Source organism: Pseudochaenichthys georgianus, chromosome 6, assembly GCF_902827115.2.
Source record: "Pseudochaenichthys georgianus chromosome 6, fPseGeo1.2, whole genome shotgun sequence".
Classification (NCBI taxonomy): domain Eukaryota; kingdom Metazoa; phylum Chordata; class Actinopteri; order Perciformes; family Channichthyidae; genus Pseudochaenichthys; species Pseudochaenichthys georgianus.
In genome coordinates, this window is record NC_047508.1 from 35027510 (window position 1) to 35039053 (window position 11544).

Below are 11544 nucleotides of genomic sequence, written 5' to 3' on the forward strand. Positions count from 1 at the left end.
GCTTTAAAACGTTTTTTCTGATTTGACTTAGTGGTGGAATGGGATAAACAAATATTCCCAGAGGTCAGACTGGGACCGAACTACAGAAACAATACTGTCTTCTTACAGTATGGACCCATGCAAAAACCAACTATCATTGGAGAGATGTCCCCATTTATTTTCCTTTCTAAGAATATGTGTCCCAAAAACCTACATGAAGGCTTGAATGAGGTCAGCAGTGGTGCTCCACAAAGCAGAGGTTCTATTTTCATCCTTAGCTCTAACTTAATGAACATAATAATTAATGGGGTGAAAGGCCCACATTTGAAGATCAGGTCATTTTGAGTCAGTTTGAAATATTTAGTTAAAACCTCATGGCCTACTTTGAAGCAAAGCAGAGAGAATGTTCCAGTTTTAGGACTGAATTTCGCCAATGTTTCCACACAGACTCAGCCTTAAATGAACTAGGATTTTAAAGTGATACCCCATACAAAATAGTATTTAAGTATTTAAAAGGCAGTCCCCTTAGGCTTAAAAGGTGGCTGTCATTCTTTTTGCAGTGTTGATCCTCACAGCACGTACTGTATGGTCAGCTTGTCGGTTACAATACAGTTAATAAGTGGAAGGTTCTATCAGTTCAAACATGCATCAAAACAACCCTGATGGTAAAAGCAAAGCTTTTGTTTAGTTCCTAACGCAACATCTTGTGAAGAAGCTCATTAGTGGGCAAACACTTTGGTTTATGCACATTTGAGAGCCCACTTCCTGCGAATCTGGTCTGTTGCTTTGTTTATGAATGATGTCATTTTTGAGTGAGATGCTCTTAAACAACATTAACAATAACAAATGAACCAGATTGAGGTTTATCAGGTCATCCAACAGATGAGCTGAGACGGAACAGTTTTCATGGACGGTAAAGCTGCATGTGCAAGTGAACAAACTAATGTAGTGTAACATTGAAACTGAAATACTTACAGTAATGATGTTTATTATCTATTTTTCATCAAAGCTCTTCACTTTCTCTCCTTCTCACTCTCTTTAATCTTCATTGGCTCACAACCAAGGGGCGCTGACTCCCTGGACATTTCTACACTATCCTCTATTAAAACTGGCCAATAGACTGTCGAAAAGAGTATTTTCATAAAAGAAGAAAATGACCTGTGTTCGTACCAGGATCCTGTTGAACATAGCTAGAGTAAATTATTCTGTAAATTAGTTATGTGACAAAAGTATTGATATTACATCTTTTACGAACATTGTTGACTTTTGGACCCAGCACACCTGCTGGTAATTACTAAAACAGTCTCTGGAGAACAGCAATTATATTTTTCATAAGAAAACTGACAGATTCAAACAAACAGCAGCAGACAACATGGAGCAGAGAACATAGTTCGTGCCTGGCTGGGGGAAGAAGCAAGAGTGTCTGTTTTTAGGACTTGGAGAGTAAATTGATTGTCGAGGGAGAACATTGCTGCTGCCGGGTTAATTTGATCCACATTTTGCAAGGAGGAATGAGTGGGTGGCTGGAAGCTTTTGCAGTCTTCCTGGGATTTGGTCCTGATGAGCAGGACAGCACCCCCGCTCGTCCTGGCCAGACACAAGCAGCAGGCCTTGAAAGAAGACAACATCAAATACTTCAACAGTATGGCACAGAGCCGGATTCAAGTTTCCTCAATCACACATTGGAACTGTTATCCGAACTCTAGAAAATTGGCCCCGGTAAGCTTGTCTGGGCTATAAAAGTACACTTTAAACCTCCTATTTAGAAATCCCCCTTACATCAATGTTTATTTTTGTCACACTGACAGTGAATGTAAGAAAATTACATCAATTATTGTCTAAAGTCATTATTTCTTTTTGGGAAGTTTTCTGTAAAAGATAATTATCCTTGAAATAAGCGCAGTTTTAAAAAAAAAGAAGCAAATTCCAGTTGTCTAAGTCAGAGGTGAGCAAGAACAAACCTTCTACAATAATACAGTAAAACGTAATTATGCATCTATTTATATATGTATGGTTAGACATATCCAAAGACAAATACAGACAGTGTTGTGGAGAAAAAAAATGTTTCTTTTGAGATTCCAACGGCTGCACCCCTGACACTGATAGGATCTGAGTTTCAAAGGGATTTTTGTATGTCTCCAGAACAATTTTTGCTTCACTTTTTGACCCTTAAATAAAATCCAGCTGCTAGACCCTCTGAACTATTCCCTCTTTCACCGCCCTCCCTTCATATGCAGAAGGTGAGTCTGTTTGTCCCCGGAGGTGGGGGTTTATTGGTGGAGACGGCATACCCAACTGCACATTCAAACTGCCAAAAAAACCCAGACCCCTCCCCAACAACCCCTTCCGGTCTTTCTGTATGACCCCGACTCTATGCCTTGCAGATACGGAGGTTTGCATAATGTTGGAGGATATAAGCTTTTCTTTACTCCTAGCATGAAGCAGACTTTAAAAGAGGGCCTCTCTCTTCGAATCCCCCTCGAGCTGCAATCGGATAAAAGCTATCACACGCAGAGGGATTTGTGAGATGGACTCTGAAGACCTTTACACTTCACATCAGTTTACAGGTGTTTTTGTCAGCCGAAAAAACGACTACATAAATCAATCAACAACTTTATTAATCCCGCAAGGGGCAATTGGTTATGAGCAGCAGCTTATGTCATGTACACAGGCAGGAACATACAAGAAGAAAACACACAGATACACCCGGGAGTACAGATGTGGATAATTCCAATGTACACGATAAATAGTTCATAGCATCACAATAATAAATAAATAATCAAGTTAAAAGCCTTTCAAGAATTTAAAAGTTTGAGTGCAGAAGGGATGAATGATTTTGAAAAGCGATTAGTCCTTTGATCAGGTAGAGCATATCTTCGCCCTGATGGCAACAGACGAAATTCATGTGAAAGTACACGACCTGGAGAGTTCAGAATGCTCTCGGCTTTCCGCAGAATCTGTTGGTTACAGAAGGAATTTAAGTCTCTCTGTTTCACGCCGATGATCTTGGAGCAGGTTTTAACAATGCTGTTCAGGCTGTTCCTGTCTTTCAGTGTAAGGCTATGGAACCAGCAGATAAAAGAAAAACAAATATGGCTCTCAATGGTAAAAACGACAAAGAATGAAAGGCCTGACAGAGAAAGAGTTCAGTTTGCGAAGAAGGTGCATTCTCTGTTGACCCCGCTTCACAACTCAGTATTCACATCAAATTTGAGGTGGTCATCGAAAATGGTGCCCAAGTATTTGTATGATGTGACAATTTCTACCTTGTCATTGTGTATGATGTACTCCTTAGGAACATCCTTTTGACGTCTAAAATCAATGATCAATTCCTGGGTTTTAGAGACATTTAAATCCAGAAAACTGTCATCGCACCAGGAAATAAAAAAGAGCACACTCGTGGCCTGAATCTGAGCCGCTAAGGAGGGACAAGAGGGCGGTATCATCAGATAAGTTAACCAGGTAGCTGTTGTCTTGCATGCTCCTGCATTTATCAGTGTACATTATAAAAAGTAGGGGCGAAAGAACGCATCCTTGAGGCGAGCCCGTGGAAGTGATGACAGAGTCAGAGAGGCGTCCGCTGATACGCAAATTGTAGTGGATCAAGTTCACCACCTACTACTGACATGACAAGGCCTTTAACCGTTTTTTCAAACATTTTCATTACCAATGACGTTAAAGCCACAGGTCTGAAGTAATTTAGGACTTTAGGATGAGGTTTCTTAGGGATGGGAATTTCAGTTGAGGATTTCCACATATCAGGAATTTGGCTATTCTCAAGTGACAATTGGAATATATGCTGGAAAACACCACAGAGTTCGCTGGCACAATACTGGAGTGTACGCCCACAAATATGGTCTGGACCTGGGGCCTTCCTAATATTGACTCGTTTTAAGAGATTCCTAACATCATCCTGTTCAATGACTATGTCTGAGATAGGGGAGAGAGACTCCCTAAGGGTTGAGGTGTTTAAGGAGAAATCATTTTTCTCGAATCGAGAATAAAAAATGTTAAAAGCATTGGGGAGGTCTGCCTCATTTATTCCCTCAATGTTAATGGTATAGCCCTGTCATTGTTGTTACCCTGGGAGATGGAGGACATTGATTTGATTTCCCTCCAGGCTTCCCGAAGATCTCCACTGCTGTATTTGAGTTCCACCTTATCCCTATAAGCTATTTTAGCTTTTCTTATCTAATTTCTTTATTCTCTGTTAATTTCTTTTTTGTCCTGACTGTTTCCAGTATAAAATATACGTTTCTTTCTATTTATAACACTCTTTAGTTCCTTCGTGACCCACGGTAGGGGGATATTCTGAAAATTGAGCAAAAAGCAGTGTGAGGAGTTGGCAATGGTCAGTGCTGCCTTAGCGCGTCTGGCTGCTGTTGCAGGCAGGATGTTCCACAGTGTAGGTTTAGGGTGGCTGTTGTAAACCGAGCTGCCCGTTCATTGCAGGAAAAATAAACAGAGGGCCGGGCCTGAAGAAAGTCCTGAGTACAGTGGAGCATGTGTTCCTTTGCTTAGCTGACATATTGTTTTAGAAATAACAGTCTGAGAGGCTGCTTTCCATGCTTTTACACACACACACACACACACACACACACACACACACACACACACACACACACACACACACACACACACACACACACACACACACACACACACACACACACACACACACACACACACACACACACACACACACACACACACACACACACACACACACACACACACACACACACACACACACACACACACACACACACACACACACAGACATAGACATACACAAAAATGCATGGACACAGTCGCATATGTATGTTTGTATAAGTCCTCTTTCATTCTTTTTCGCTCTCGCAAAAAGCACTCACACAGGTTCCCTAACTCACAGCCCTGCAGGACTCCTTTTCCTCTGCGCCGCTGTGATAACATTGTGACTGGATATGGAATGGAATAAACCACCCTCCTTTCCTGCTCAGCTTCCACTCCTCTATCATTCATCCTCCACACACACAGCTCTCCATCCCTCTCCTGTCCAGATGACTATTTTTAGCGGCAGCGCTGCTATTCTGGAATTTGTTGCTGACTGGCTGCTGCTGGGTGTCTGGGCGGCGATCTCTTCAGGAATGTCTGGCCCTCTCTCAAACCACTCCAGAGTCCCAGTGCAGGGCGGACGCCTCCGGGCTCTGATTACAACTTTAAGCCCGCTGAAGCTGTAGCTCATTTTTCCTCCAGCAGAAACACAAAGAGCGAGGGGAGAGAACTTTATCTGTACTGGAGCACTGATTTACTTTTGTGCATGAATAGCCTTTTATCTGCGTCTATGTGTACTTTTGTTCTTATATTGATTACATAGTAAGGACAAAATTCTGTTAAAACAGTCACTTCTCCAATTTGATCTCCAGATAAACATATTTTAGGGTTAGAAACCAGGAAGCTTATCATGAACAAGGGGGAAACAGCTAGCCTTGCTCCCATCATCAGCTAAAAAACCAAAATCTGTCTTTTGATTGAGGGTCCCATGGCTGAACATTGTATATTTTTCCATCAAAAAACATACCAGTGTGCTTCAGAGTTAGTTCGATTGTTTACCGTTGTACTGGCATGCCTGCAGTTTACTTCTCTTTCCAGTCCTATGCTATGCTAAGCTATGCTAAGTGGTTGCTGACTATAGCCTTCTGTCTTTTTGACAAACATGAGAATAGTATCCACCAGAACACAGAGGAAATGCGCTGTTGTCCCTGACTCAACTTCACCACTTGTGAAGTGTACAGATATGTTGTGTATATTATGAAACTGGCATGCCGCAATTAATTGCATTGACTAAAACGTATTCAAATGGATTTGCTGATTGCCAGAATCTATGAAACAAAGCAACAAATACTAGTCAATAACCCAAATCTGATTTGAATCAAAAGAATCTTAGACGGATACAGCCCTGGGTTATGGTTAACGTTTTGGTCAATCTCCAGGAAATGAATGAAAGTCTATGCTTACACTATTTGGTTTGTTTGTGTGTGTGTGTGTGTGTGTGTGTGTGTGTGTGTGTGTGTGTGTGTGTGTGTGTGTGTGTGTGTGTGTGTGTGTGTGTGTGTGTGTGTGTGTGTGTGTTTGTGTGTGTGTGTGTGTGTACACTTGTGTTATGCTGCACTTGTGTGTGTGGTCCATGAAAAGAAAATAAGCAGCACTAATGGGAAGTTTTTCCTGTCTTGGATCAGGCTTTAGGGGTTTCAAAGCAACATTGTTTGCAGTGGGGAGAACGCCATCCAAGCCCACCTGTTGCTCATGATTGCAGAGATCCGCTTGAGCTGGGCCTTGTCGAGAGATGTACTGCAGTATGCCACTCAAAAACATCAATGGACCAGGCAGTCCCTTTCGTTCCACAAGATTACCCAAGCAGAGGTGATGTACTACTATGCAAAAGTACATAAAGGCATGCCTGAACTGCTAAGCAATGGGAGAGATGCAATAGGCATTCGTGATCACGTTTCTTATCTATCACCCAAACATTCAGAAATGACAGAACTATTTAAGATAGTACTGCTGGCTTGTCATTGTCAGTAAATCCTGACTCTGTAGGACTTTCCCCTAAGGCAGCAATGTGTATCCACAGGGTGTATTTTACATGTGTCTCCATCATATTTAATGAGATAAACCCTGACCTTCCGAATGGCAACGAGAGTTCATCCGGTGAGGGAGTGGTTTCCCCCAGGCTAGGTGATTAGAACATGAACAGGAGGGTGTAAAACTAACATGATGGGACGCAGCCAAACTTTTTCAAACACATATTCATGCACCTCTTGCCTCTTCAGAAGCACAGAGGAGGAAATGCTTCTATGGCATGTAACCCTTTCATTGTAAATCACTGAACTCTGCATCCTGCCGATCCCCGAACTACTGATAAGAATTCCCATTACAAAACATCTTGTTCTTGTTAGTATTAGGATGTACACAGGCGAGTCTAAAAACTGAACAGTCAGCAGGGTGAGCATAAATGCAGCTAATTGGCCTTGGCTCCCAATAAGGGGATGTGGGTTTAGCATGAGTCTAGAAGAGTGGAGACTGTGAGGAAATCAGACGCTGTGGCCGAGCCATCCAGCTAACTAGTCTGTCAGGTAAACGGCCTTCAGCAATCAGTATTGGTGCTGTCACTCTCTGGAGTGTGAAAGGCCGGAGCGAGGGCCGGGAAGCGAAGTCGCTCTTGGCCAAAGCTCAGAGATGTGTGGCCTGGCTGCTCTGGGACGCAATCCCATGGCCGCAGGGTTTTAGCATGGCTGGTTTTAGCTCATCCTTCAATTTGGTTTTTGTTTCGGAGGATTCTTTTTCTACCAACCCCCCCACCCCAATCCAATTCACCCATAGCTTTAAGTAGAAATACAGCAGAAAGGGCTGGTTGGATGGATGTATCCCCCAGCTGGATAACATTCCTCTGGTTTCCACTTGTGTCTGCTTCTCCTTTTTATGGGTCAGTGTTTCTGTGATTAAAGTTTATTTTCCTTTTTCCCCTCCCTCTGCTTTTCCACTCTCTTTCCATTCATAGCTTTTTCCCTCTCTGCCGTTTTTCATGTGAATTGAAATAGTCCCCAAAATTGACCTGGGAAACTCCCGTTCAGTTTTGTCCTACAGCCACTTCACCACCATTTTAAACCACATTAGTGTCAACGTTTGTATATATAGTCATTTGGAAGTTCAAGCTTGCACTTATTCTAGCCGCTTTGTAGATGTGTTGAAACAATAACATTGGTGCTGCATCAAAACACTTTGCAGCGTCGCTATCACACTTTCCCACACTGTCCCTTTTATCCATGTCTCTTCACATGGCCTTATCATCTATGCCAACTGACTGGCCATCCTCAATCTGACATCACTGTGAGTGATCTGAGACTGGGTGGGACTCCTTGTCGTGCTTCCTCTTCCTCTACTGGTCTCCAGACGTGGCTGTTTCACACGGAGGGGGGCTTGATTAGACTTCAAGTGTGAGATGACAAAACAAAAAATACCAAGTAATATCCGAGTATTGTAAAACATATTTTTCCAGACAAATAACCCATTTGCAGCATTGTGTTTAGAAGCTAGATGTATGTATTACCAGAAAGCCACACACACATTTTTGCTAGCAATTCCAACCTAAATTGAGATTTCAGCTCATCATTCAGAAATGAGGTTATTTGTTTTTTTCGGAATTTGATTACTCTCTAAGATGAGTTGACAACTCATCTTAGAGAGTAATCAAATTCCTCCAGTCTCATGTTACAGCTGCTTGTTTGGAAAAGTACACCCTGTCCATTGCGTTAATCTTCTTGGTACAACTATTGTACATATGTCACCAGGAAGGTTGTTTTCTTCAGCTCACCTCTTCTACACAATAAGATAACTTGGTGGTAAAACCCTGGTCAACATTAATCCCTGTCAGGGTGGTCCATTTACCATTGTCCCTTTTTAAAAGGAAGAGGGGGAAAAAAACTTCCCAGGGGTATGTGGGGCCTGACATTCGCTATCCCATTACAGCCCACCTAAGACACAGACATGCACGTAAAACACTGTGAGACACAAGGTAATGAAGTGCTAACCACTGAGGTAATCACTCTTGGGGGCAGCGACCCTCTTCGTTCACTTCGTGTCCTTCCATCCGTGGTTCTTCTCTCACATCCCTTCTTGCTCATTTACGTTTACAATAGTCTGTCACTAACAACAGATTCCATCAGATACATGAATATGGGTTTTTCTCCCAAGTATGCTTGTGGGATTGGAGATAACTATGAGGAGGTTTTGTGGTTATGCTCATGATGAGGCGATTAAAATCAGCCTCGGGAGGATGAATACACGCTTCTTGGATTGATTTAAAAAGAGGAACTTCCTACAAAGATATAAAGGTCTGTATTGCCTGCCAAGATGAGGGGTGGAGAGGTTCTTTTGGGAACGGTTGGGTTTCAAATAAAAGCGAGTGACTACAGGTGAGTCCCGTTTGATGCTCACTTAGGGTGACATTTGGGTCGGAGCACTATGCTTTTTCTTCTAGCCAAAGATACAAATCTCCCTTTGGCAGTTGCGGTTTTTTGGCGTGGGGGTTGGCTGTCTTGTCTTAACATGGTAGATAGACTGGTGAGTTGTTCCTGAAAGATTCCCTTCATGAGTGATGGCCATCTGGGCCATTTCTCAGTATGTGTGTGAGTATGGTTTTCCTTTTTTTTCTCATCCCTTTTTTCTTCCTCCTAAATAGCAGTGAAATGTTAAGGGAAAACAAATGAAAAGATAGTGCTTTGAAAATGGATCCGTCCCAGCAGCCCTCCACTACCACCCCCTGCACAATTCTGACCCCCTCCTCCTTGCACTTGTGCAGGCTTGACGAAAGAGTATACCTCTCTTCGTCGCACGCAAGGTTGTGGGGAGTAGGGTGGGAGGGTTGGGGTGAAATTTAAAGAAAAAATGTTGAGGGAGGAGAAAGGAATGATGGAGACCAGCGAGAAAGAGAGAGTGATGGTTAGAAGAAGATCCATTTGAAGAGGCTAATGATAAAAAATGAAGATAAGCTGGAGAGCAGATAGCAAGAGAATAAATGTCAGTAGAGTTGTAATGGGAGAGAAAAGGATAAAGAAGAGGTTATTTGCTCCGGACAATTGAAGTTAGCTGAGGTTACAAATGGCTGAAGGAGGCAAGGCAAGGCACAGTCAAGATATCTTTTTTGTTGCTGACAAAAGCTGCTTGCAACTGCCGAAAACAGGGTGGATGAGTGGATGCTACGCTAAAAAGACTGTGTAGATGCTGGGAACTGCAGAATCAGGGGACACTAACCAAAAGCAACACATTGGCATGACACAGATGAATATGATCCAAATGTGGAAGTGCAACATAATGTAACAATTTGTATTTTTGCAGTTTAGCACCCCTACAGAGTGCAATTTATCAAAACACAGTGAGTCAACAACTTTCATAACACAGCCAAACAACAAAGAACAAGTATAGCAAGCCAACTAAAACTGGGTAACAGCGGCCATTTCAAGGATATCAGCGGGGAAATCAGAAACTATGATGCATTCTCCCCAAAATCAACTTAAAGCCTGATGCTCACCAACGTTAGACAGTGTGGGACTGCCAGTCACCATTTTCCAATAATAAATCAGTGAAGCATCAAATGGATTTTAAAGCTGTTTTTTAAGTTTAAGAGTGACATAATGTTGCTTTAATAAATAAAGAAGGTTGAAACCATTAGCCGTCTTTGAAAAAAGAAAACAAGCCTACTCTACCCTCTATTACAAAACAATTATTCTGTGCTTAGCAGGCAGCTGCCATAACTTGTTCCTCTGACCACTGACACATTTCACACCAAGACATTCACTACCTGACAACATCAAAGACAATAACTGACACACACACACACACACCTCTCACACGTCTCCTTCTCAAAACACAAATCTTTCATACGCTAATGACACGCTATAGTGGTGAGCTATGCACGGAGCGGGGTGGGAAAGATTAGTGAACTGACAGACATTCCTGGCAGCTGATGTCAACGTATTATCACCAAATATGCTCAATATGATGTTACGAACCACAATATGAACCCCTTTGACAATGTGAGAGCTGATATGTTTGGACGAGGGTGGTCCCCAACTGGCTCACCCGGAGGTCAAAATCATAACTCCTGAGGTAGAAATTCCTCAGGCCTAGTCCAAGGAGTATCCCTCAAAGGTGAGAGGTGGACCAGGAGGCCTTTGTTGCCAGAGTCTGGAAGCAATGCTAGCTAAAGGACTGTTTCACACAGGCCCACTGACCACAAGGGCACATTCCAGACATTCCACCCTCCGACAGTGACGTCCTGGTGAGTTTACGGAGGACAGATGCCCTCTTCACAACCTGTGTGGCAGAAAGCGGGGGAACAATGATATATTTTGATATCATTGTTCTTTCCCACTTCCAGACAAGCTGTGGTTTGAACTCACGTGAATCGTATGAGTCCCTGTGAAGCTCATTCATCAAAAAGTCACCCGAAGTTTATTTAGATCTTAGACCAGAAAAATATCTTGCAGGCAGTTGCAGCTTCAAGGAGTCACGGTCAGATCATCTGAACTATGAAACATGTCAGAAAAGCTCATGTTAGAAAACCAAGAAGAGAATGACAATCAAAGTATTTTTGCAACCAAAACTATACATATAAATGTGGTTTCTTATGACCTGTAGTGACACTAGATCCATCCGTTTTTAATCCCCCCATAAAAAATATGGTTTCACCAGCAACTCCACAGATACATTTCTTCGTGTCCTGTTTGTTGCATAATTCAGAAACCTCACAGTCATCTTTGGAAATAATTTGTACAAAACAAGTCATCCTTAAGAAAAATGAAACCACATGTATTGTTATTTGAACTTTGTTTCTGGGAAGAGAAGTTGCTGCAATAAAATATTATTATCCTATTATAAGTTTATGAACAATGTCTCAAATGACTATGGTTGATGTTAAGCTGAAAAACACTGAGGATCATAACCGATGGCTTCTGCTGCCCTCAGCTCTTTGGAGCGTTTTAGCGTCGTTCAGCTCTTTGTTTTGGTTTAACTGACTTGGTT